General features: G+C 52.1%; 1 long non-coding RNA gene and 1 other non-coding gene across 2 annotated transcripts; both read left to right on the forward strand.

Moving 5' to 3' along the window:
* The first annotated feature begins 395 nt into the window (after positions 1 to 395).
* TRNAS-CGA (transfer RNA serine (anticodon CGA)) lies at positions 396 to 477 on the forward strand. The gene has a single exon. It is a non-coding gene; the product is annotated as a tRNA-Ser (tRNA).
* Positions 478 to 18,904: 18,427 nt separating this feature from the next.
* Positions 18,905 to 24,412, forward strand: LOC144272254 (uncharacterized). The gene is made up of 2 exons (XR_013347522.1): positions 18,905 to 19,106; positions 24,005 to 24,412. It is a non-coding gene; the product is annotated as an uncharacterized LOC144272254 (long non-coding RNA).
* Positions 24,413 to 26,835: the final 2,423 nt, after the last annotated feature.

Here is a 26,835-nt window from a genome sequence, read left to right on the forward strand (position 1 = left end):
TAGACGATGGATCGTGTGGTGTGGTCAGGGTGAAAGCTGGAAGCATTTAGGTAGGAATAGTGGTCAGTAGGTTTCCGGTATAGGGTGGTGTTTATGTGACCATTGCTTATTAGCACTGTAGTGTCCAGGAAGTGGATCTTAATCGCGTCTCTGCTAAGGCTGCGTCTACACTCCCCCTTGTGTCGGTAGAACGTATGTGGCTCGGGGAGTGAATAAGCCACCCCCCAAGTGACACAAGTTACACGGACCTAAGCGCCGGTGTGGAGAGTGCTATGGTGCTGGGAGAGCTTCTCCTGCCAACATGGCTACGGCTGCTCGTTGAGGGTGGAGAGCTCCCTCCCGTCGGCTTCCAGCCGCTCCAGTAGAGACTGCCGCTGGGGGCCACGTCACTCACAGCTGTGAGGGCCGAGCGGTTAAGGCGTTGGACTCGAAATCCATTCGGGTTTCCCTGCGCAGGTTCAAATCCTGCTCACAGCGAGGCCTGTGTTTTAGCCACGCTTGCTCACCAGGGCAATACATCTCCACCGACCCTGAGACGCTCTCCATACACTCCCCACCCCAGGTAAACCCTCTTCTGCTCCTTTCATGGGGATGCCTGGGATGGTGCCTCATGCTGTGTCCCTGCAGTCTCAGCTCCCGAGGCCTCTGCCCCTCACCCAGCACCCCCCGGCTCAGCCCCACCCCTGGGTGCTGCTCCTCTCCAGAGCGTGGCAGGAGCTGAGCACGGGCAGCCCGTACAAGAGGCCAGGGGAGGCTGAGCCTCCCCCAAAAGGCCATCCATGAGGGGGGGAAATGCTGGGGATGTGGGGCGGGTCTCCCCTCCGGAGGCCATTGGGCCCGTGGTCATCTTTCGAGCTCTGGAAGCGAAGCTCCAGAGAAGTGGGGGCCCCACCTACACCCCGCTCCCCTCTGCCTCTTAACCCGATGCCCTGCTCTTGCTCTGCCTCTTCCCATCCCCCCTCCGCCTCTTCCCCCAAAACCTGCTCCCCACCCCCCCTCGGCCTTTTCCCCCACGGTCCCGTCTTCTCGTGCCTCTTCCTGTCCTGCTCCACCTCCTTCCCCAAGGACCCCCCTGCCCCCCGCTCACCGAAGACAGAGAAAAGGGACGGGTGCCTGGCCCCATGGCCCCCCGGTAGCCCCCCTTTGGGGAAAGGGGCAGAGAGGAGCAAGCAGGGGGTGAGTGGAGTCCTGGGGGAAGAGGCGGAGAGGAGCGAGGGGCAGGTAGGGGGACCTCGGGGGCCAGAGGAGTGAACAGTGGGTGGGTGGGGCCTCGGGGGAAGAGGATGACCGGGGGCGGGGCCTCTGTGGCAGGGCCATCCTCTAGGCGCCGGTGGCCCCCCAACTTCTCGGGGTCATCTGAAACCCAGGATGAAGGTGACACAGGCCTGGTTCCTCTTTGGGCTAAGATTCCATAACAGCTCTCCCTTCCTGGCAGTGTGAAGGGGCTGGACAGGGGCATAAAGCCCTCCAGACACGGCCGGAGACAGGGACAGGGCCGTCAATGCGGAAGACAATCAGGCCCAGAGTTAGACAAGGGGTGCAGAGAATATTCTGGATTCTGGTCATTCCACTTCGCCCTTGCTCGAAATGCTTCCTGTATTTTCTCCATTTCACTCCCTGACTCTCGGTCTCTGCCCCTTTCCCCGTTTCGTCCTCAGAATTAGCACGTTCAGCCAGTTAATCGCAGCAATCCCGCCATAAGACGGCAGCCTGAAATCTCAGCTCTCCCCCGCCCCTCGCACGAGACCTGCTGCCAGCTGAACTGGAGAAAGAATGGGGAACGTCTCTGGCAGAGGGTGTGAAACAGACACCCGGAAAAGGTGAGTTTTCACAGGGATTTCCTCAAAGTAGGAGAAACTTGGGGTCCCAGTTAGTGCCCAGAAAACCCTTCAGGGATCAAACAAACCAGAGGCCCAGCTCAGCCCGATCTGGGCTCCACGTGGGAGTGAGCAGGGGGCTGCTGAGACACACACAGACTGCTGGGCACGCACGGACTGTGGCTGGGGAGGGGGCTGCCAGACCTCCCTCGGGTGACCAGACAGCAAGTGTGAAAAATCGGGACGGGGGTGGGAGGTAATCGGAGCCTATATAAGAAAAAGACCCAAAAATCGGGACTGTCCCTCTAAAATCAGGACACCTGGCCACTCTAGACCTCCCCCACAGACTGCCACTGAGTCAGTGGGGGGTAGTTGCACAGACCTGCAGTGACCACACAGATTGTGAGGTTTGCTCCCCTCCTGTCTCCAGTGGGGCTGAGGTTTCTCCCTGAGCCTGCTGAGCCCTGTGGCCCTCCCCAGCCACGCCCGTGGGAGCAGAAAACACCGAGAGACCAGGCCGGGGAGGTCATATGGTTTATTGGACCCGCTTCTGTTGGGGAGAGAGACCAGGGACGTTGCACTCATTCGAACAGTGCCTAGCACAGCTGGGGGACGGGCTTCAAGCTGCTGCCAGCCACAGCCCCTTCTGTGCCCCAAACCGGGGGTGACTGCGCCTACCGGCCAGACCCCTCTGTTCCAGAACAGAGGTGCCCTTCGGTCTCTCAGCCCGGCGCTCTCACACAACCACAGCAGCTCCAGTCACCAGGTCCCCTCTTGGCGCAGTGGGAGGGGGCAGCAGGACAGAGCAGGCAGGCCACCGAGGGGGAACTGTACTCTGGGAAGCCGTGACTCTGTCAAGGATTTAGGTGTCATACCGGGCAAGCCACTCAACATCCGCTCCTGGTGCGATGCTGTGGGGAACAGGGCCAAAGCCATCAGTGATGACGGGGGGATTTTCTTGGTTTTTCAATGGTTTGCATGCCTCAGTTTCCCTGGGTGCTGTTTGTTTAACGAGGTGGGACTGGTGGGAGAGGTAGTTTGTTGTTACAGAGGACCAGCGGTGATCTCTCCTGTCAGTTGGGCCCTCAGGGAAAGGCCTGGAGAACGGATACCCCAGCGACTGGTGAGCGGGAGGCCCAGCTTGGAAGTCACAGCCAGGTCGGGCCAGTAGTAGAACAATGGGCTGAGGAGAGAAGACCCAGTGACTGCTTCCAGCCAGGGGGAAAGAAAAGAGGGAGGAGAGGAGAGGCTGAGATAGAGGAGATCCAGGCAGCCTGTTCACCTGGGACAGAAGACAAAGGACACAGGCTTGTGGGAAGGTGATATCGGACGCTTAGCTGGAAGGAGGGGGCTTCTGGACTGGGGAGAGAAAACAGCCAGAGCCTACACGGGTGCAGGAGAGACCTAGATGGACTGTGCAGAGGGAGATTAGGCCTGAGGCCCTGAGAGTTTCCTGTGCTGTGTTCAGACGCTCAATAAACCCCTCTCTTTTACGCTGTCTGAGAGTCACGGCAGTCTCGAGATCGGGGTTGCTTTCTTCCCTCTGGGAGTAGAGGCCCCAGGGGTCCAGAGTGAGGGGACTCCCTGAGGGGGCCCACGGCAGACAGGCATGCTCAAGGCTCAGAGAAGAGTGGTTGCAGGAGGCGGAAGGGCCTACGGCTTAACCCTCGAGAGAGTGGATCTCCGAGAAGGGCTGTCACACGGAAGGGGGTTCCTCCCAAGGACTGTACGAGGCTGAGAGAGAGCACAAGTCCTGTGAGTCCGTGACGCCATCCATGGATAGATAAAGAGAGGATGGAAAGGGAGCTGATTCAGCAATGGGGAGACTGACACTGGAATACTGCATCCCATTCTGGTGTCCACATTTCAAAAATAACGTTAAAAAAAACTGGAGAGGGTGCAGAAAAGAGCCATATTTGAGGGCTGGAGAAGACTTATAAGGAGGGATTGAAAAACTCAGTCTGTTTAGTTTTTAAAAAGATGGAGAGGTGAGCTGATGGCAGCCTGCAGTGCCTTCGCTGAGAGAAAACACCAAGTATTTAAAGGGCTCTTTAGTCTTGCAAAGAAAGGCAGAACAAGAACCAATGGCTGGAAGCAGAAATCAGAAAAATTCTCCGTAGAACAAGGCAGAGATTTGTAAGAGGGAGGGCGACTCATCACTGGAACAAACTGCCAAGAGAAGTGATGGATTCTCCATCTCTTGATGTCTTCCAGTGAAGACTAGATGCCTTTCAGGAAGGTGCTTTAGTGCAAAAGCAGCTCTTGTGATACACAGGAGGGCTGGGAGATGCAGGGCGTCATCTTAGATGCTCCAATGGTCCCTTCTGGCCTTAAGTCGACTAATTTATGAAAAACTGGTGGTTTATTGTATAGCCGGCTCTATCCCCCGACTCACCAGTCACTGAGTGCGGAGATCCGGGGGCAACAACTCCAAGCTCCAAGAGGCTGGGCAGGGGCAGGACATCAGCTGGGAGGGGAGGGGTGGGGGGGCGGTGACATCACCAAGGCCTTTTGCAGGACCTCAGCCCATTGGGCAAAGGTGGTGGGGAGGGGGTGACCTCACAGAGAGACCCCGACATCAGCGGGGCAGGGCCGAGGTGCAGGGCCAGGGCAGTCGCTGAGACCCCCCCGGCTTTGCTGCCGCACGTCTCCTTCTCCCGGTCTCCCCTCGAGGACGGGGAGAGAATTAGGATTCACCTCGTAGCATGAGGAGGAGCCTCTGTGGAGTTTTCTCCTTTTCCACCACTGATTGTGCCAGAAAACGAACTTTCCTTTGATAAGGTCGGAGGCTGCGAGAGGTTTGGAACCTGTTGGGTCTGATGCACCTGCTGCAGGCAGAATTCTCGGCACAGAAAACACTGGCTTAAGGGGGTAGAATGTGATTTCCTACCGAGCGCTTTGACGCTTGGAATCACTGGGGGCACTGGGTTTTATCCTTTTTGGTTTCCCTTTTCCTCTTTCCTCCTTCATTTCTCCTCTTCTCTTGCTTCTTTTTTCCCTGCTTCCTTCCCTCTACCAAGGAGGGGTGTGTGTGAAGTGTGAGCGAGGGAGGGGGGGTTGCTCTCATTGTGGGGGTCCTCAAAAAAGGGGGGTCTCGATCTGAGAGTGATCCCCTCTGATGGTGACCTGGGCCATCCTGTGGGACATCTGGTGAGACCTCTCAGCCTCCCACCCCTCAGCATCTCCATGCTGATTGGCCAAGCAGGGGGCTATCGACAGCAAGGAGACTCAGGTCCTTTTGGTCTCTTTTCAAATCAAGCAAATAAGTCACAACCAATCCAATGTATGGGATTAATTTTACTGCTTCTCTCCGTTAATTGTCTCTTAGCAGGTCATGATTTCCTCTCATGTTCTCGGTCTTGTAAAATACCTGCTGAATAATTCCTATGAACAACTGTTGGTCTGTAGCTCACCTGAGAGCACGTTATTCTGATCCAACAGTGTATGAAATTCAAGATGTGACAGAGAGGTTGAGAGTCAGGAACAGTGTTTCCTCTCATGTTTGATGTCCGTGTGCGGAGTGAATTTTGTTGTGTGCACCAGGATGGAGGGGAGGTGGGACACATCACAAAATTCAATCTGCACATGGACAGGGTATGGCAATGCTGCTGCCGGCTCCAGGTCCCAGCGCAGGACCAGGGTGGCTAAAGATGGAACTGCACGTCCGCACAGCTTACAGGGATCTTTGTGGAGGGGATTTTAACCCTGAATTCCCACATCCTGGTCGAGTACTTTAAATGCCGCAAGGGAGCCAGCAGCACCATGACCTCTTCCTCCTCTGCTGGATTATTTTGCACAGAATGACCTGAGCACCTAACTCCAGCTGAGGGGCTCCCAAGCAGACAAAGGTACCTCTCTCCAAGCCAGACCTCGTAACCTGAGATCCAAGGAGGGGTGGGGCTTAGGACACACCCCTCCCATCGGTCTTTCCCGTTGGTTAGCGTTGGTGTGGAGGTGCCTCGCACGCTGGGTTTTGTGGGTCCTACTTTCAGGCACCTCCTTCTTCCCATTGATTGTACAGGGAGCCTGGGCGTCTAACTTGGGCTTTCTGGATTCTAGTGACTTTTAGCTGCCTAAAAGTTTGGTGCTGTGAGGGTCCTTTGTGGATCCAGGTCGTAGTTCTTTTACGCTGTAGCTGGAGTGGGTGAGTTTCACCCCAGCCTCCAGGAGCTGCAGCACTGCCTAGGGTCTCGCTCCAGGTCAGCAAGCTCCAGTCTGTGCCCGGGAGGGGACCGTTCAACTCTTGCTCCAGGCTGAGGCTGAGGAGGAAATCTAGAGGCAGCTCCTCTCCCCAGAAGGAGTCATGGCTGCTGCCAAGCCAACGGAGAGTCTGCAGGACGAAGCTCATTGTCCCGTCTCTATGGAGTTATTTAAATCCTGCTGAGTGCAGACTGCAGACAATTTCTGCTGAGCCCGCAGCAACCAAAGCTCAATGGTCTGTCGAACTGGGCCCACCTGCGAGACAGGCCAGGGAACACGTCGTGTGAGGAGCGTGCTGGGGCTTCGGTCGGAACTAGGGAGCTGGGTGCCTTGTCTGAGGCAGGTGTGAGCGTGCCCAGGAGCAGATTTTTAGGCCCCTGGAAGATTTCAACCTCAGAAATTTAGGTGTGGAGGGGCTTTAGGCCGTAGCTGTGTGGGGGTTTGAGGATCGGCAGCATCTAAGTGTCAGATTTAGGTATCTAAAGCGAAAGTAGCAGCCAAGCCCACCTCTGTATTTTTGTGGAGCTAGCCCCTGGTGCCTAACCTGTTTTGAACAACCCACTAGGCCCCCATCTGCATCGTCAGGTGCCTGATCCCAGACCTACATTATTGTAAACAGATGCTTTTGAAAAACGTTCCAAAAGTCTAACAAGCTCTAAAAATCAGCTGAATACATTCTGGGCCTACAAGCACTAAAATACCTTCATCAAAACAGTGTATGGAGCATTAGATGGAGCTGTGTGGAAGAGCTGTGATTGTGCTATAAAGAGGTACGAGGGGCCATGGCCTTCTGGGGTTCACATGGGCCCTTCTCCCTGACCCCCACTTGTGTATGATCAAACAAAAGAGGTGCCTGTATGCTTTGGGAGATCCAATGTACCTCATTTCAGTGCTGTGTTCTGTTGGTAGTGTCACTGGGGGGTAGAGGGTTCTTCTTGCCATGGGGACTGTCAGCAGTGAGGTGGGAGTGGCCTATGAGTTTAATGAGGGAAAGTGAAAATGCAGTGTTGGATAGTATGTGCATGAGAGTGAAGAGCTGTATAAAGAGCTGAAGAGGCTATAAAATGCAGTAGAAGTGGTGTTCATTCTGTGAAGCAGGTGAAGCGTCTGAGTATAGGGCAGGTAGATAACTTGTCGTCAGTACAGTGCAAAGGCCAGGAAATGATGATTATACTTAGCTTTTTTCATTGGTACGTCTGAGAGAGAAACATCATCCTTCCAATTGTGCAAATGGGAAAGTGAAGGCCAGAGAGATAAAAATGATTTGGCCAAAGTCACCTGCAGAAAGCCAGTGGCAAAACCAGGAATAAAGCCTAGAACTTCTCAGTCCCAGTCTTCTGTTTTCTCCACAAGGCCACAATGTTGCCTTCTGATGCCTAACTGCCCTGTCTTCCCCAATACACTTTGTTGTAATTGAATAGGGATAATGGCCATGCTTGGACATATTTGTAGTACACAGTTTTTAACAGGGCTGGTGAAAGAAATCTCAGACATGGTCTGTGTCCCAATAACCTACCTGATTCTTTTAGGACAAGGTGGTTACAGTAACTTTAATCATGTGAAAGGAGACTGTTGTGTCTCTCTCCTTCTCTATCCCCCACAATCCCTTGCAACATGTAGCCCCTCCCACCGCTATTTCCAGCTTACCCTCCCCTTCCCATCCCATTAAGCCTATTACCATTTGAGAAGCCAGGTGTGCATAAAAATATTTGAAGAATCTGTGAACTTTATGAAATGCTGTTTCTTGGGGGAAGCTGTATTTTGTGAATCCTGTGCTCAATAACCCCACATTGGGCTTACCAATGGTATTCCACACTCCCATAATGCACTGAACATTTCAAAACAATCTGGACAAGCATGCATATATTAAAGCACATAAAATAATTATCCTTTACACGGAAAGATCTGTAGCAGAGCTGGCATGCCCTATAATATTTATTAAATCAGTCATCAGCAATTTCTGTGCTATACCCAGATCCTCAGCACAGGCTAATGCTACAAGGGGAACTTTTTAGGAAGGACAAAGGGAGAATGGAAAGAATAGGTAGTATAGATGACACAGCATGAAACAATAGCTCTGAGAGGAGTAAATTACTCCATTCATCTCAATGGGTGTTATCTTGCTCCTCACTGGTGCTGGAAAATCCATGGTATGTATTCCTGCTCTCAACTCCTCATCCCACTCTTCAGCAGTGTGTTCTTGGTGCATACTCCTAATATGCCTCTGAGCACCACACCAAAAGATGTAGGGATTCCCCAGACCCGGCTCATATGGTGGGCAGAGTGAGGGGCTCTGATCCCTGCAGAGGGGCACTACCCCAACCCTTACCCCCAGATCATAGCTCACATGAAAGGGAACATGGAGAGAGGCTTACGGCAGGTCTACACTTGAAACGCTGCAGAGATGCAGCTGTGCAGCTAGAGTGCTTATTGAAGATGCTACCTACACTGATGGGAAGGCTTCTCCTAGTGGCATAGTTAATCTGCCTCCCTGAGAGGTGGTAGCTATATCAGTGGGAGAAGCTCTCCCATCACTGCAACGCTGTGCACACACGGAGTTAGGTCGGTATAACTGCATTGCTCAAGAATATGGATTTTTCATACCCCTGAGCAACATAGTTATACTGATTTGACTTCCTAGTATAGACCTGGCTGCAGACATCCACAGGAGGGACTTACCCCCCTCACTTCTTGTCTTACATGGGGTGTGGCAGGGAGAGGGGTTCAAACACCACCTAGAGGTGCAGGCCCCCCCACATCCCAGTAAACTTATGGGAGGCAGAGGGAAAAGCTCATAGGCACCAGAGGGTTAAGGGCCTCCAGATCCTGACACATGCATAGAGGAGAGGGGGCTCACACTCCCTCAGAAGGGCACTCTGCCACCAACCAACGAAAAAGGTGTTTTAATACAGACAATTGGAAAGTGCCACACCTAGGAACAAGGGGTGTGGGCCATACCAACAAAATAGAGAGAGGCTGTATCCTGGAAAGCAGTGACTGGATTCTAAAAGGGATTTAGGGCTCACAGTGTGAAAACAACTCAGCTCCCAGAGTGATGCTGTGGATAAAAGGGCTCATGTGATCCTCATCTGTACAAACAGGGGAGAAGTGAGCAGGGCAGGCAGGTGATTTTATCTCTGAATATGGTGTTGGTGGGACCAGTATTGGAGTCCTGTATGTAGTCCTGGGGTTTCCATTTTAAAAAGGATGTTTAAAAACTGGAGAAAATGCAAAAGAGAGCCACAGAAATGTTTCAATACCTGGAGAAAATGACTGACAGTGAGAGACTTAAAGAGCTCAACCTATTTAGTTTACTAAAAAGAAGATTGAGAGGTGACTTAATCAGTATTCAAGTCCCTTTACAGGGAGAAAACTGCAGGTCCTAAAGGGCTCTTTAACCAAGGAACCACTACAATCAGGAGCTGCTGCAGAGCTCCAGGGGTAGATGGGCTCCATGGGAGAAGGAGCGCTCTGCTGGCATCTGCTGGTGAGCTGGAAAACGACTGACTGGGTCAGGCCTCATTTGCATTTCAGTTCTGTGACAGTTTTGGACATTTCTGTAAACATTCAGTAAAATTTTAGTTTTGGGGGTAATAATATGTTGTTATCCCTGTTGGGTAAAGAAAGGACAAGAGACCTCCACCAACAGTTCATACGGCAAGGGACACCCTGACCAATACATTAAACTGGCATGGTTGGGTATTGCAGCCTGGACAAATCTGAAGAGCAGGAAGAGGTTTTTAAGTGTTGGGGGAGTGTATTCTTGGTGTGCAATGCAATGCAATGCAATGCAATGCAATGTTCAGGGTTTTATCTGCCCCTAGTCTTTTTTTGATGAGCTTTGAAAAAGGGTGATGAATGGGCAGTTTTTGCAAACAAGAGGCAGCAGATGGTGCAGAGGAGGGTAATGACACAGTGGTGACTTTTAAAGAAGCTGCATAATTTCTGGGAACTCCATGGAACCCAGCAATCAATAAAAGCTGTAATCACTGTGCTGGGATAGGTGGTAGAGCCCTCCAGAGCAGACCAGGCAACACTTCCCTTAGGGGCTGGAGAGGAACCTGCCAGAACTCTAGACTCCACCAACTCCAGACTACAGTGAGTGGGGGTGCAGGAGAGCAGGGAAATCTGAGCATTTCAGGTCACTTGGAGCTATTTACACTATAGGCCATAAATCAGAAAGCTGCAGCTCTCTTCAGATATCTACTTAAAGGTTCCTGACTGTAACCAACAAGGCACTGTCAATGTCTGACTCACAGCCCAGAGAACCGGTCTGAGTGGTTTGCGGAAGAATTATAAAGAGGTGAGGAAAAGTTCATAAAAATAAATATTTCCTTTAAGACTCCACAGCTCCAAAATGCGTCACTCATAAGTATTTAGCATTATTACCATACCTGGAGCAGTCAATTAATTAACAACACGGAAATTCTGTTTTTAGAAACTTTTTCTACCCATGGACGCCCCCCTGTAGACTGCAAGTGCACAGAAAATAAACAGACCGAAACACAAACAGAGAAACAGGTGTGTCCTCTTTGCGACACTCAGGGAAGCCATTCCAAAGGTCACTCGCCATCTCTGTGTCCTGCCTCTGACACCACAATTCTTTGGTAACCCATCAAATAGTTTCACATTCCAAACTCGCAGTGGCGTTCTGCAGAAAGGCACCCTGGCAATGCCACCGGCATCCAGAATCTAAGCTCTTAGTCTGGCCCACTGTGGCACTGTACAGGTGCCGTTAAAATCTGTATCTGGCTGGGGAAGAATTTCGCCCATACAGACGCTGTGCAACACAACCACAGGCTCTGCATCACAGGGCCCCTTGGAAACCCCACCATAAGGGATGTGCTGGGAGTGCAGCTGGGTGCTAATGGGGCTGGGAGGGAATGTGCTGCGGGCAAAGGGTTTGGGTCCATATTGTTAGCACTGGGGCAATTGTCACAGTCCAGTCTCCCCTAGGTGGCCCACACTGGGCTCCTGTGACTTAGGGTAGCTCCCCGGGCTACTTTAAATTACACGGGGGGATGTTCTGCTACCCTCCTCCCCCAGAGCGGCCTGGAATTCCAAGGGTGCAGAAGTGGTGTCAAGTGACCTTTGCCATCTGTCCCCCAGAGCTGTGAGTTCTGGGCTGCAAGTAAGTCCCAGAGGCCCAGCACAGTCTCACACCCTGTTTCTAGCCCTTGTGGTTGCAGAGATAACCTTAAAAATGAACTGAGTGTAATTGATACAGTGACACCTGCCTGAATGTGACAGCCTGAGACGATTCCACTAAGACCTGGGGACATCACCATTCCTCACAGCTGGGCGGGATCGCGATGCCACGGAATTCAGCATGTCTGTCACAGAATTCACAGCGTTGCTGGGGCAGGCGGCCGTGCTTTATCTTCTGTTAACAGGAGACAGGAATGGGGCGAGCCACCCCTCACCTAAACAGCCCTGGCCTCAGTCTGAGAAGGAATCTTCCCAACATGCAATAGTCTGACCAACACTGAGCAAACCCACCCTGGAGGCTTCAGGTCTAACCAACTATCACCCGCTGTCAGACCTCCTATCCGTGAGCGAGCTGAGAGGAGGGGAGCTAGCAAACGGCCCACCACAAGCTCATCTGGCTGAAGCTCACACTCTAGACACGGCTCGCTTGGAACTGAGGCCAGGCCATGGAACTGCAACTGCTTTAGGGGCACTGATGGACAATCTCCTTCTCTCACTGGACAGGGGGCTAGAAACTGGCCAAGGAGCTATAAACTCCTGCTGACGTGATGCAGTAAACAAGCGACATTCGCACCCTGCTCCAAACAGAGTCTGCACGTGTTGTGTGGGGTCAAACTCACCCCTGCCTGGGACTTTGCTTTATTCACAAAGTAACTCAAACTAATGCAACATGAACTCCAGCCCCAGCTTTCTTCCCAGTCTGGCTTTTCCTAGGGCTACATCTGTGATGCCAGCAGAGAATGGGCATAGGCACAGGAGGTCCCGGGGTAGCTGACAACAGGATGTGCTCACAGATAGAGTGCTCATAGAGGGGTGAGGTCCCTGGTTGCCCCTGGCTGCCCAGAAGGAAGGGCCTGTGCTCTCACAAATCTGAGCACAGGAAGCACTGAGGAGTCCAGGTCTAACGGAGGCAGATGTCCCGACCAGTACGGCCCATGGAATTTCACTATGGTCCAGAGTGACAAAGATATGTCAGTGCCTACAGAGGCAGACAGACGCCTAGTGGGGTTCACAAATGCACCTGGGCAAGTTATCTGCCTAAGGGCTACTGAAACCAGTGGGAGTTAGGTACCTAACAGTGTAAGCCCTTTTGAAACTCCCATAAGGTACCTATCTGCCTCTTTAGGCTCCTAAATGCCTCTGAAAATCTGGCCTTACAACCCACCCTGCTTGTCTAGAGAAGGGATTATACACACCAAACCAAACACGACACCAGAAATTACACCCAGAAATCCGCTCTGGAATTCCACTCAGAGATCCGTCACTGGCCAACATTCCCAACACACACCTCAGGAACAGGGATTCATGTCACTTTACTTGTGCATTGGAAATGGGGTCTGGACCAGGGGAGGGAACTCCTGATCCTCAGCTCAAGGGCTGGGACTTTCTGATTCTGCCTTTAGAACATGTCTGGCAAGAGCTGATGGCTTTGGTATCTGGGAATGCTGGACAATCCCAAAGAATATGTGATTGGATCCAGTACATCCTGGAAAATACCTGCAACCCCTTGGCACATCTGCTGAGCCACATACACCTGCTTCTGGCCCGACAGTTCTGAGTCCCTGAGTCAGAAACAATATCTGCCCAAGGGGCCAAATCAGCAATGGGGATTAACCCACCCTAGCCACATAAAATACTACTAAATAAATAGCAAAGGAGGCTGGAGTGGGAACTGCAAGAAAACATGCTGCCACCCCAGGGAAAGCTGCACATGCTGGGTCCCCATAGCGTTGGAGCTGGGAGGAGAATGGAGGTTTTGGTCCTCTGGCAATTCTAAATATTTGTTAAGAAATTTGTCGGGGTTGGACTGAAAAGGAAACTGTCTCCTACAAATGAACGCTGTCCAAGATTTCTCCTGATGTCTATTAAGACGACTATCTCCGGATGTCTTACCACTACCAAAGGAAGATGTTGTTCACACTCAAATGACTCCATTTATGGAGGGGTTTCAACCACAAGTTTGCAACATAGAAGAGCACCTACACAAAACTTGCATAAGCACCTCCTGTGGATGCCAAACGAGCTGACCTGGCCACAGTCTATGCTACAATCCTGAAATGAAAGGAAAGGGCAGCAGCTCTAGGACAGCAGCCTGCCGTTCAGCCCATGGATCAGCAGCGATATGCTGTTGCTCAGCAAGTGAAATAAATGTTCCCAAATGAATAGGGTACCAGTGTGATTCACCTGGGTGGTTTTCGCACCCTGTGCTCCTGTGTTGCATGTATTAGGAAATGTGAGGGAGGCAAAGGATTGCGAGACTTCTTGTTGATTCTGATGTGTATGCACCTTGTACCACAGATCAAATGCCTGCTGGTATGCAATTCAACCATGCTGGGCATGGCTTGACTCCAGCATTTGAGGCCAAGTGCTCTGAAACTCTCTTCATTTGTTAAATGGTGTGAGCAGGGAGGAGGTACACCTCATCTAGTTCCAGCTTTTGTCTCCCGAGTGGTGGCTGACACTGTAAGCTCAAAAGCTTGACTCTCTCAGGAACAGAAGTTGCTCCAATAAAAGATATTACCTCCCCCACCTTGTCAATCAAAAGGTGTTGGAGTTTGAAGACACTGAGTCCTTATTACATGTCGTTAAAGAGTTTGATGACGCTGTAACTCAGCACAGGCTACCACTATGGGAGGAATTTCAGACATGGGTGAATGCCCCGTCTCCTAGTTTCAAGTTTGGGATCATTTTCTCCAAGTTATGGGGCTACTACTGTTAAATGTCTGTGCAGAGTGAGAGGGCGATTGGAAACTCCACTTACATGGACAGTGTGCCATGTTTCCATACTTCTTTACAGCAGACAGGCCAAACTAGGCCAGATGGCTACCATCCTTGGTATGTTAAATCTCCCTGAAGAAGTACACAGTACATTTGACTCTGGGGAATTTGCTGTGTGTCAGACTCCTGGTTCTGTCAATGGAACTCGGAGCGATATGGGAACAGAGAAAACTGTCATCACAGACTCAAAGGGCAGAAGTGGCATTGTTGTCAGAAAACTCTTTCCTGCATGGAACTGCGTATGTGTCAAGGCAGTGAAGACTGGGGTTACCCACGCACTCTCCACAGAGCCTGTAATGGTGAATAAGATGATGTTGACGGTGAATAGAAATGTCACCCGCGCTATTACATTTCCGTGATATCCATGCAAATTTATTATTCAATTTTGTTTTACCCTTTAGTTGTTGGGGCTTTAAGGTCACAAAGAACTCCAATCTTATGTCTTGAACTAATACATGAAGTCATTACACTAACAGAAAAAATGCAAATATTTCGAAGTGGTCATTTTAAAGTGTTGATGGTGTCATTGTTTATCTCCATTTGTACGGTAACAGTGACGTTGGACAGCTCCATCTCATAGCTCATCTTGAAGTAGACCTAACAGGCCTTCAAATGATGTGTGATGTGCGTGAGTGTACAGAGATTACGTTACATGGATCAGATCAGTGTTGTCTACCGCTCACCTGTGTGTTTCCACTGAGGTCAATGGGTTTCTGACTGCCTGGATTGCAGCATCAGTGCCAGATTTAGACACCTGCGCAGCATGTTTTCGTGCTTAGAGATGGACCGCAGGGAACTTTCTCTTTACTGCCACCTTACACAGAGGTTGATGTTAATTCCGCACGACTCTCAACATCTGTTCTGACCTGCAGGGACCGTGTGCGGGGAAAACATTAGTTAAGGAGAGGGGGTTTTAATGTATTGCTACCAAGTCTGAAGTTTAGAACAACTCCTGCTTCCAGAGATGGGAGGGACAGAGACTTTCAACACAAACTTGTGGTTCCAGGATTTGAGGAACAATAATTTACAAAGGATTATTTGAAACCATGTTTTCAAAGCTGGGGTCTGAACTGAGTTACCAACATTCTTATTTAGGTACCTAAATAAGTGGTCTGGCTTTCAATGGTGCTGAGCGCGTGTACCTACCATTTTAGTTAGCTGGATCAGTAGTTGCTCAGTACCCTGAAAATCGGGCACGTATTTAGGTAGGCAGGTCTCAGGCTTAACATATACGAGTGGTTCTCAAACGGATGTCATCATGCTCCCTCTCCTTGGTATCTTTAGTCGTTTACGCCCCTTCCCTCACACCACTCCCACCACACACGTACATCTGCCACCATCCAACGCTGAAGACAGAGCAAGGAGCGGCAGCTGCTGGCTGGGCACCCAGGTCTGAAAGCAGTGCCCCCGCCAGGAGCAGCCCAGAAGGTAGGTTGGTATGGCCCTCCTAAAGTTTCTTATGGCCCATCTTGAATACACTCTGTGCCCCCCCGAGGGGTGCATCCTCCCCGTTTGAGAACCTCTGTATTTGCTCAGTACCCTGGAGATCATAGCACTTATTTAGGTAGGCAGCTCTCACATTTACTATAAAACACACAGCATCCGGCCTGCAGCCCTGTCAGGCTTGGAGCCTTGAAAAGGGGTGGAGATTCTTTCAACAGCCATGGATTCAGGCTAGGCTTTCTTCTCTAAAATCCAGGACAGGGAGCACTGAAGAGCTTGGGCAGGTCATTACTGTCTCTGTGCCTCGGTTTCCCCATCTGAAAAGTGGGGATTATAATGTTCCTCCATCTGTGAAAGCACTTTAGAATTTTCACCTGAAAAGCCTGAATACCAACGCTAACGAACGAGTATTGCAGGCCCAGCTGCTAGTGATGCATCCGATGAAGCGAGCTGTAGCTCACGCAAGCTCGTGCTCAAATAAATTGGTTCGTCTCTAAGGTGCCACAAGTCCTCCTGTTCTTTTTGTGAATACAGACTACCACGGCTGCTGCTCTGAAACCTGTAATTAAGGTGGCCTGGCAGTTCCCATAAGACCCTATTTTCAATTTCTGATAACTTTGACAAATTTATCGTAGAATCCTAGAAGATCAGGGTTGGCAGGGACCCCAGGAGGTCACCTAGTCCCACCCCTGCCCAGAGCAGGACCAATCCCCAATCATAGAAGATCCGAGTTGGAAGGGACCCCAGGAGGTCACCTAGTCCCACCCCTGCTCAAAGCAGGACCAATCCCCAATCATAGAAGATCCGGGTTGGAAGGGACCCCAGGAGGTCACCTAGTCCCACCCCTGCTCAAAGCAGGACCGATCCCCAATCCTAGAAGATCTGGGTTGGAAGGGACCCCAGGAGATCACCTAGTCCCACCCCTGCCCAGAGCAGGACCAATCCCCAATCCTAGAAGATCTGGGTTGGAAGGGACCCCAGGAGGTCACCTAGTCCCACCCCTGCTCAAAGTAGGACCGATCCCCAATCCTAGAAGATCTGGGTTGGAAGGGACCCCAGGAGGTCACCTAGTCCCACCCCTGCCCAGAGCAGGACCAAGCCCCAACTAAATCAATTTAAACAGTTAGGGCTACAAATTTTCCATGTTGGGTGCCTGCCTCAGGCTGAGCAGTTTTGGAAAATTTCAGCAAAAATGGCTCCGACATGTCTGAGAATGAGAACAGGGGACATGATAAAAGGGTTAGAAAACCTGGCCTAGGAGCAAAGGTTAAAATAACTGGGTGTGTTTAGTCTCAAGAAAAAGGACAGAGGAGGGACCCGATCACAGTCTTCAAAGATGTTAAGGGCTGATCTGAAGAGGACGGTGCTCAGTTGTTCTCCGTGTCCGCTGAGGGTGAGACAAGAAGTGGGGGCTTACTGTGCAGCAAGGGAGACTTGGGTTCGCTATTAAGGCTTTGCGTGCACCTGCAGCCGGTCGCGACGCCAGCGCGGGGAGGGAGCTCGCCCAGCAGCTGAACAAAACTAACGGCAAGTTCCTGTGCTGAAACTTGCTGCGCGCGGGGGTGATTTTTCAGCGCAGGAACTTGTCAGTGGAGCCAGGCCCTAGGATAAAGTGTCTCATGACAGCCGCAGTGACGCACGGGAACAGGGTTCCAAGAGATGCTGTGGAATCTCCGTCGCTGGGCGTTTTTAAGAGCAGGTTGAGCAACCACCTGTGTGAGATGGGCTCGGGTTACTTGGCCCTGCCTTAGCGCAGGGAGCTAGACTTGGTGACGTCCTGTCGTCCCTTCCATCCCTGCATTTCTATGATTCTCTCTTCTCTTGCTCTGATGGAAAAAATATTGCACCTGTTTCTCTGAGAAGGCCTTGCGCCTCCAGGCTTTCAAGCTGGGATTTAAAATTTGACAGGGGAATCAGACTGGAGTCAGGGCTGTGTCTTTTGCAATCTGGCCCAGTTATGAGCCTCTGAAAAATTGCATTTCACACATGCACCTAAATTCTCCAAAGCTCCCATCTGCACGGAACATGTTCCAGCCTCTCACCACTCCTATGAGAGATGGGGCTGCACATGCCCCATCCACACAGAGCAACCCTGAGCATGGCCCAGCCCAAGACTGAAGGAGCTGAGCAGGAGGTAACCTACAATTGCACCTCCTGGATGCCGGATTCCTGGGGTGCCAGGCACTTGCCCTGAGAGCAGCGACACTTTCTCTCCCGTGCTCACACTGCTCTGGTGGCTGGTGCCGATGAAACTATTTCTATTTTTTCCCCCATTTATTATTTTTTAAAACCTGGGAAATTACATGCAAAACAACAACGTTAAAAGAATGTTCAGGTTGTGAAGTCAAGCGCTCGGTCATAAGTGAGGAAATGCCAGTACTGCTGGTGACTGTGAAACCTTCATCCAGCCCCCTTGTGTGTACGGATTACAACAGAGTCTTTAATAACATGGTCACAGGCTAGTTTTCCGCTGAGCGTCAGATTAGAGCTCATTTAAACTGCTGTAACCTCCACCCTTCGTCTGAGCTAGCTGGACGCTCCAGCTGAACAGCCCCACCTGCGACAAAGGTGTGTGTGAGCCAACCAGCCATTCTGAGTCTGTCAGCAGAGGGCTCCAGAGTGAAGTATTGTCTTAGAGTAAGGGTGGGTGAGGGACAAGCCAGCCAGACAGACAGACAGAGGGTATGTCTACACAGCTGACGTTAAAGTGGTGCGATGGAGCAAGAGCTCTCCCAGCGCTGTAAAGAGCCATCGCCACGAAGGGCGTAGCTCCCAGGACTGGTGCACTGTCTACACGGCCCCTTTCCAGCGCTGAAACCTGCATCGCTCAGGGGGTGTTTTTTCACACCCTTGAGCGAGGAAAGTCTCAGGGCTGTAAGTGGCCGTGTAGACAAGGCCACAGCGTGTCCAAACAGCTGGCAGCACAGCCATGGGAAAAGCCTGCAGAGCGGTTTTGGGGTGCTCGCTGAAGAATGGTTTGGGTGTTGTGAGCAAGAAACCTGTTGCTGGTTCCTTCCACGTTCAGGAAAACCCAATTTTGTCCATTCCTTGTAAATAAACAAGATTGCCCCAAAGATATCATGTTCCACCTTCAATTTCTTCTCCCACCTGGAAAAACCCACAGGGCCCCAAACTTTGAGTAGCTGCTCAGATCGGGAGCAGAAAGCTGAGGCAGAAGGTGTGGTATAAACAGAATTTATTGTTGTTATAGTGATCAGTGGAGAGGAGGAAAAGCAGGTTTCAGGGCTGACACACCCCAGGTTGGCTCACATGGATCACTGAGATTGCTGGCACCAGACCTGCCATCTTGGTACTTACTGCAGGTGTATGCCTCTTTAAGAGAACTTTGATCTCTGTGCAGCAATCAACGTGTGCCAGGCAGTCTATGACTAATTTTCCAGCCAGTTTCTTACTTTCATTTTTGCAGCAGGTGGAAGCATCTGGAAGCAGGACAGTTTAAAATACCTTAAATGAATCAATAAAGCATGAAGAATCCGGCCTCAAGCCCCTGGGCTCCAGGACTCCCTGAATGGAATGGATGAGACAGCCTCAGCAAGGGAAATGGACAATTGTGAGACCAACTCTTCCTCAAATGGCTGTGGGTAGGAGCGCCCTGCAGAGGCAGAAACAGCTGGAAAAGGTCTCTCCGGGATTCAGCAGGTAGGGGAGCTCCAGGTAAATGGCTCTGGCTGAGATTTCCTTAGAGTACTTAATCTAGATGAGCTGTTACTGCCAAAAGGCCATAGGGGTCAACAGGCACCTCCTTACTCTGAAAATAAACAAGGCTGTGGAAGTGGCCATGCAAATTCAGAGATCCACAGTGCTGGCCTCCCTTCCTCTCATCTGCTTTCTTTAATGTTAGATGCGATGGGCAGGTAATGACCCTATGTCATTTTCCTTAGGTGAGGTTATGATGGCGTGTGCGTGTGTGTGTTTCTCTTCCCTTCCCTTCCTTACTAAGGTCCCGAGGCACAAAAGGAGCCAGGCAGCTAAGTCTGGGGTTTAGGCACCAGGCCAAGTTCCCGTTTTAGGCTCCCCAGTGGCGCACAAAATTCCAGCTGAAAATGCAGGGGTCTAAACTCACTCAGCACCTAAGCTTTTGACTATGTTTCTGTCTCTGGGCACGTGCCCTGCTGCCATATTGTAGGCGCCCGGTGCCTATCTCCCGCATGAGCCCCAGAGCAAGTCACAAACCAGGGGAAGAAAAGGCCTTCAGCACAGGGGAGCGGAGCCTTCCCAAAAATGGGGGGCCAGGAGCTCCTGCTCCCTCCATGGCCCTGCCCCTGCCCCTCCTCTTTCCCTGAAGGTCCTCCCCCCACAGCCAAGCTGGAAGCCAGAGCAGGGTTGGGGAGCCACAGACCCCCCCCGTGTGCCCAGACTGGGTGGGCCTGAGAACAGCCCCCAGCCCATATCCCCACCCTCCATCGCCCGGGCCAGGGCAGGTGGGGGGTCTGCAGCTCCCCACAGCTGTCTGCACGGCTCTTCCCCCGACCTGGTTCCAGACGGGGACGGGGCCTCAGAGCCACAACTGGGTTATGGTAAGAGCCCCCCGGGCAGCTGGTGACTCAGGAGGGTGCTCGAACCATGGGGCTATGCTGATGTGAGGCGTTCCCTGTCTCTCCAGTTAAAGCTGCACTGGGGACACAGGCCTGGACGCTGGTCAGTGCTGTAACCCCCCGGCAAGCGGGTCCTACTCAAGTTTATGTTCCCTCTCTCAGGCTCTGGCCCAGATCACTCTTTGAAGGAGAGGGAGAGAGCACAAGAAAACACACGCATGAGACTGACGCTATCGGAGGGTGGTTAGCGTACCCACCCACAAGGTGGGAGACCAGAGTCCAGTCCCCCTGCTCCAATTCAGCTTTAATTATTTATCCAGAGGGCAACAGCTTCAATAGGACAGACTGACGGGGCCTCGCAACACAGTATCCCATAGCTTAGTGCTCAGAGCACGCTCCTAAAAAGAGCGGATCCCTGTCCAAATCCCTTCTCACCCTCAGGCAGAGGGGGGCTGTCGCCTGGGTCGCTCACATCCCAGGTGAGCGCTCTAACCAGGGGGCTAAAAAGGTGCGAGGGAAGTGTCGCTTCCCCTGGCTTCTTGCAAAACCAGCAGAGGCGGGTATCTCCAAAGAGGGTTCCTGGCTGTGGCTGGCACCTCCCAGTGTCTAGCGTAGGCAGTTCCATGCGTAGTGTGCTGGCTTTTGTGAGTCACATTCCAGGGTTGTGTTTACGCTTCACTTTTATCAGTACAACTTCTGGGTCGGCCAAGAGTTTGAAAAAAACACACCCTGGGCCAACGAAAGTTTTACTGACGAAAAGCGCCTAAATCTTTCTGAATCTAGCCCTAAGTCTAGGAGCAAAGAGGACCAGGGAATTGTAGACTCACGTTTTAATGGTTTCTCTCACCAACTGAACGTCAGATTGTGATGGGGGGTGGGGGGCTGTTTGTCAAAGGGGGCCACGCTCATAGATCCAGTGTGGAGGTCGTACACTTCCTCACACAGAGGTAGTGGGGATCGAAGGCCGGGAAAGGCTGAGCCTCCCCAAACAGCCTTGCATGGCCCCACTGACGCGCCACCCCCAGGCCTCTTCCTGCTTCCTGGTGCTGTGCTGTGGGGGGCTCTTCCCCCCCATGGCCAGGGCCCCAGGCTGGGGCCACTGGGGGCCGGCCTGTGCTCTGGTGGGGGGGCATGCTGCCTGCCCTCCCACCCGGCACTCCGGGGCTGAGGGGGTGCTCTGGGGCTAAGGGGAGATGCCCACCTGGTGCTCCAGGGCTGGAGGAGGGGGACCATGTTGCCTGCCCAACTGCCCGTGCTCTGGGACTGGGGTAGGGGGGCCACACCACCCACCCCAACTGCCTGGTGCTCCGGGGCTGCGGGAGCAGGGCTGCGCCACCCGCCTGGCACTCTGGGGCTGGGGGCACTCAGGCAGCCCGGGGGTGGGGGGAGTCGGTGGTGGCCGTGCAGGGTGGGGCTCTGGGCTCTGGTGGGAGGGGAAGAGCCTCAGGCAGAAGGGATGGGCCAGGCCAGGGGCTAGCTTCCCCAAGCCCAGGTTTCACCCGCCGCCCATGCCGTCACACACGTGTCTGGACTCCCTGTGGGATCAAATAATTGCAACAGTGGGGTCTCAGGATCCCTGGCAGGGCTGAGCAAATATCAACCCACAGGCAGGGTAGAACAAGCAGTCTGTAGCCTCCGAGCCTCTTGCCTGTGGCTGACAGTAACAGTTCGGGTTCCTGACCTTCTGGGCCGGGCAGAACAAACAGTAGCCAAACCTAGCGGGAAGTGGGGGAGCGGCAGGGTCACCCGGGCCCATCCAGCTCCACCGGGTTCCGACCCAGGGCCCGATGAAGCCAGGGAATTCCACGTTAAGGGATGAACCATCAGCTCCTACTACGTTCTCTGGGTCACTTCCTACCCCAGGGCGCTTCTCATACACCTCCCGGCTCGCCGCAGCTCAGCATCCCTGTCAACCTCTGCGCTTGCCTGGCTGCTCACAGTGTAGTCCGGGTCTCAGGTTCCCACTGCTTGGGGAGCCTCCGGCCTCTCTGCAGGAGCTTGCAACACACGTCCTTCCTCCTCCTCAGCCGGCCCAGACTGGGCTGGGCCGCCTCCTTTTATCTGTCGCTTCCACTGGGAGCGGGTGCAGCAAGGCTGAGGGGACGTGGCCTTCTGAGGCCTGCAGCGACTGGTCTGTCCCTGGTGGCCTAACGAGGGGCCGGTACACCCCTTCACACAGATCCTGAAAAATACCAGGAACTAAAATCAAAACTTCTCCGTACGGAGGAAGCCATCCAAGAGGCGACTGACCTGGTCCCAAGTCTCCTTGGCCATGCATGCCAGCGCCGCAGCCTTCTCCCTCCAGAGGGTGAACGTAGGAAAAAGACTCCAAAAAGAGACCCACGAGCCCTCCAGTGAGCCCCCAGCCAGCCAGAGGTGATGCCCAGCGTATGCAGTCACTTGGGCACTCCTACACCCGGTACCCGCAGATTGCAGACACACCTAGGAAGCCTAAGGACCCTACAGGCTACGTGTTCCCGGCTGTCAGAGACAGGACCACAGACCGTACCGCCTCTGGGAATCTCACTTTAGAATTGTTTAAATGTTGCGGCACTGAGGGGCCACAGAGATGTGGTGACCTTGATCATAATTCAACCCTGACATTGCACCAACCCTGGAGATGTTGGGTGGGTCACTGACATGTAAAATCACTGGGGCCGGGGGCTGATTTGCTCTTAGGGAGCTCCTCAGAGAGCCCTCACCTATGGGCAGCACGTGACCTGCCCGTTGCAGGACCCTAGCCCTGGGCCTCTCCCATTCTGCCCAAGTCCCCGCCCCCCTCCCTGCCGGTGCACCCCCACCATAGCCACTGCCCCCCCAGTCCCAGGCCACCCCAGCCACCCCCAGCCCCGGAGCACCACCCTGAGTCCTGGCCATAGGCTGGTGCTTGTACCGGCCCCAGCTGCCCCAAGTCCCAGCCACATGCTGGCTGCCCCTGCCCAAGTCCCAGCGGAAAAGAGGGAACTGGAAGCAGGCAGGTGGGGGCTGGGGGCAGAGCATGGGCTGGGCTGGGCAGGCTGGGCTGTTTGGGGAGGCTGAGCCTCCCTGGCCTGTGATACCTACTGCCCATGCCCTCACCCAAGACAGGTGTGGCTGGGAGATGGCGCTGCTTTCTCCTACAGCAATAAGGGGCCATTCCTACCATGCTCAGAGGCATTGCTTGCACTCACTTGCTCTCCTTAATACCTCCTTTCTTATTTATTTATTTATTTATATTACAGTAACACCTAAATGGCCCAACCAAGATGCGGGCCCCATTGTGCTGTGCCCTGGACACACCACTAGTGAGGAGCCATCCTTGCCCTGGAGAGTTTACAGATTTAAAATTTTTATTAAGATGATGTTTTTTAAAAAAGTGAACGGTACAGAATTTAAGCACAAACGTTTCAGGTTATCAGGGAATAACGTACAGATTATCAAGGGGTGCGAAGTTCGGTTTAAGATCGGGTGGCTAAGGAATACATAATCTGCAATATCCCCGATTGGGGGTAAAAGGTTAACGGGTCAAAGGACAGACATTGAGGTATGAGGGTATGTTGTTCATATAATGGCTATGTTCAGGTGTGGAGTACAGTGAGTGAATGCGATGATGAGGATGGATTGACCCTCATTTGGAGAGATTTAACGTTCAGTGAGTTTATGGCTCCAGTTCATATGGTCCAACGGACAAAGTCTCTCGGTCCCTCTCTCATCGTTGATGCACCATGTCGCTCCAGCTCATGCCTCCTGGCACTGTCGGTGGCCGGTGATGTGTTCAGTGTAGATGTCCTATGGCAATCTAAATTACACCAGACATCTCCACAGGTGCAGCCATGGTGTGAGTGTGGTATGGACCGGCTGCTGGCCCAGTGACATCTGACCCTGCTCAGAGCCAGGCAGGCGAGACCTGTGGGGGAAATCCCTTCCCTTCTGGTGCTTGTTACCTCCTCCCCACTGCCCTGTGTCGCTGTCACCGCGTCCCGCTCACTCACCATCTGGTTTGTTATTTCTCCTGTTCCCCAGACCCAGCTACGATGATGGGGAAGGTTCCCTTGTTCTCTCCCAGCTCCACAGTGAGCTCCGCTCTGCCCGGCTACGTCGCTCTCTGCCTCGCTCTACAGGTTCACAGTCTGGTGTCAGGTAGGAGCTCTCGGCTCCTCGCTGGGTTTGCTGATGTTCTGTTGCTGGTCATCACCATCCACCTCGCTTCACTGCCTTGTCTCGTAAACCACGTCTGCTTTTTGCAGCGCCAGCCCTAGACCAAATGGTGCCCTCGGCGAGGAGCGTTTCTTTGTTGCCCCCCCCTTCCATTTGTTAAATTTTTGAATACTTTTCTTTTATTGTATTTGTAGCCCATTTCATGGCTTTGATGCACGATTTGCATGCATGATTTATCCCTGTCATATAAGACAATAAATGTGCATGCTAGGATCTGTACATCTGTATCTATTCATGCCTATATAAGCAAAAAAAAAAAAGTTTCCTCAAAGAAAATTTTTAATTGTAGGAATAACTGGAATGTACTAACATCTATACTTGAAACATTTCACTTCAAACATTCTGTTTTCCCTTTTGTCACTAACAGACACAGGACCCCAAGCCTGGCACCCCCCAAGCCTGGCGCCCACCAATCCTGGCACTCCAGGTGGTTGGCAGGGTCGCCTGCCCCTAAATCCAGCCCTGGTCTTTTGCTCTTTACACAACGACCATAAACCGCAGAGCACAGCTGGGTCCTAGTGATGGTGTTTATCTATACACACGCTGCTGCTCTGACTGGAGGCTTCTAAGACATAGAACATGGTGAGCGCCGTTACTGGGCTCACAAACTATTTAAAAGGACACTACACAATTCCGCTACACTACACCGCTGGACCATGTAAGTCACAGATCAGACTCTTCAGCCACAAACAAATCATGACTTCCCAACTCTCCAGTTATGAAATTAAAACCCACAAGTCATTCACACTGCACTAGGCACAGCCGTCTAGGGGTGAGAAGTGAGACCTTCTTCATTCTGTGTCCTCAGTGAAAGTCTTATCGTATCCCATGGCACCCCCGGGGTTGTCCCCACAGCTACACAGACATTTTGATTCCCTCCTGCTGTGATTTCCATTCTGCTAATTTAACCAGCTCTCTTTGTTGCTCTGGATGCTGAGTCTCTGCCCAGAGACCCCCCCTTTCTGTTCAGTTCCACAATGGCTGGTTCTCTGCCCCCTGCACTTTTCTATCTGCCTCCTTCTCCCTCTTCATTATCTGACTTCTGACTTTACCTGCACAATGGCAATGATCTCTTTTCATATCCTGCTGGCCCTTACACCATCCTTACAGCAGTCAGGGAGGGCACTGCACTGGAGCAGCATGAAAAGTCCTTGGTGTGTCAGAGAACCAGCCCCCCCTCCCCATTACCCATTATACCCAAGGTGCTTGTGAGAAGTGTTCAGCCCTATTCAGCGATGATAGGGACAGTGTATAACATTCACCTGTGAACTCTGGGTGACAGATATGGCAACCACATGCCATATTTGGGGACTATCAAATTAACATCATGAATATTCTGTCTATTTTGCACCCTCTCCATAGATAGTATCTGTGATGGGTTCGGTCACAGAGACCCCCTTGAGACTGTCACTTGATGCTCTGGGGTACCACAGAGAACAACCCTCCTGCCAGAACGGGTGCCCCTCCACTCTTGTCTTGCTGAGCCAGACACTCCAATTCAGCTCCAGCCCAGACTCAGAGGTTGGGCCACGCCCCTCTGCAGTTCACAGAAACTGAGATTCACTCAGCCGTGGGGCTTTTCAGTTAACAGGGACTTTCCCAGCACCCAGTGTTCAGCCTTTCTGGGAGCCTGAACCCCAAATAAATCCGTTTTACTCTGTATAAAGCTTATACAGGGTAAACTCATAAAATGTTCGCCCTCTATATCACTGAAAGAGAGACGTGCACAACTGGGATGGGTAGGATCCCCTGGGGGACTAAGATGAAGGGGAAAGGAGTCCAGGAGAGCTGGCTGTATTTCAAGGAATCCCTGTTGAGGTTACAGGGACAAACCATCCCGATGTGTCGAAAGAATAGTAAATATGGCAGGCGACCAGCTTGGCTTAACGGTGAAATCCTAGCAGATCTTAAGCATAAAAAAGAAGCTTACAAGAAGTGGAAGGTTGGACATATGACCAGGGAAGAGTATAAAAATATTGCTCGGGCATGTAGGAATGAAATTAGGAGGGCCAAATCGCACCTGGAGCTGCAGCTAGCGAGAGATGTTAAGAGTAACAAGAAGGGTTTCTTCAGGTATGTTGGCAACAAGAAGAAAGCCAAGGAAAGTGTGGGCCCCTTAATGAATGAGGGAGGCAACCTAGTGACGGAGGATGTGGAAAAAGCTAATGTACTCAATGCTTTTTTTGCCTCTGTCTTCACGAACAAGGTCAGCTCCCAGACAGCTGCGCTGGGCATCACAACATGGGGAATAGATGGCCAGCCCTCTGTGGAGAAAGAGGTGGTTAGGGACTATTTAGAAAAGCTGGACGTGCATAAGTCCATGGGGCCGGACGTGTTGGATCCGAGAGTGCTGAAGGAATTGGCGGCTGTGATTGCAGAGCCATTGGCCATTATCTTTGAAAACTCGTGGCGAACGGGGGAAGTCCCGGATGACTGGAAAAAGGCTAATGTAGTGCCAATCTTTAAAAAAGGGAAGAAGGAGGATCCTGGGAACTACAGGCCAGTAAGCCTTACTTCAGTCCCCGAAAAATCATGGAGCAGGTCCTCAAAGAATCAATCCTGAAGCACTTACATGAGAGGAAAGTGATCAGGAGCAGTCAGCATGGATTCACCACGGGAAGGTCATGCCTGACTAA

The sequence above is a fragment of the Eretmochelys imbricata genome, chromosome 11 (genome assembly GCF_965152235.1).
Source record: "Eretmochelys imbricata isolate rEreImb1 chromosome 11, rEreImb1.hap1, whole genome shotgun sequence".
In the NCBI taxonomy this organism is placed as follows: Eukaryota; Metazoa; Chordata; order Testudines; family Cheloniidae; genus Eretmochelys; species Eretmochelys imbricata.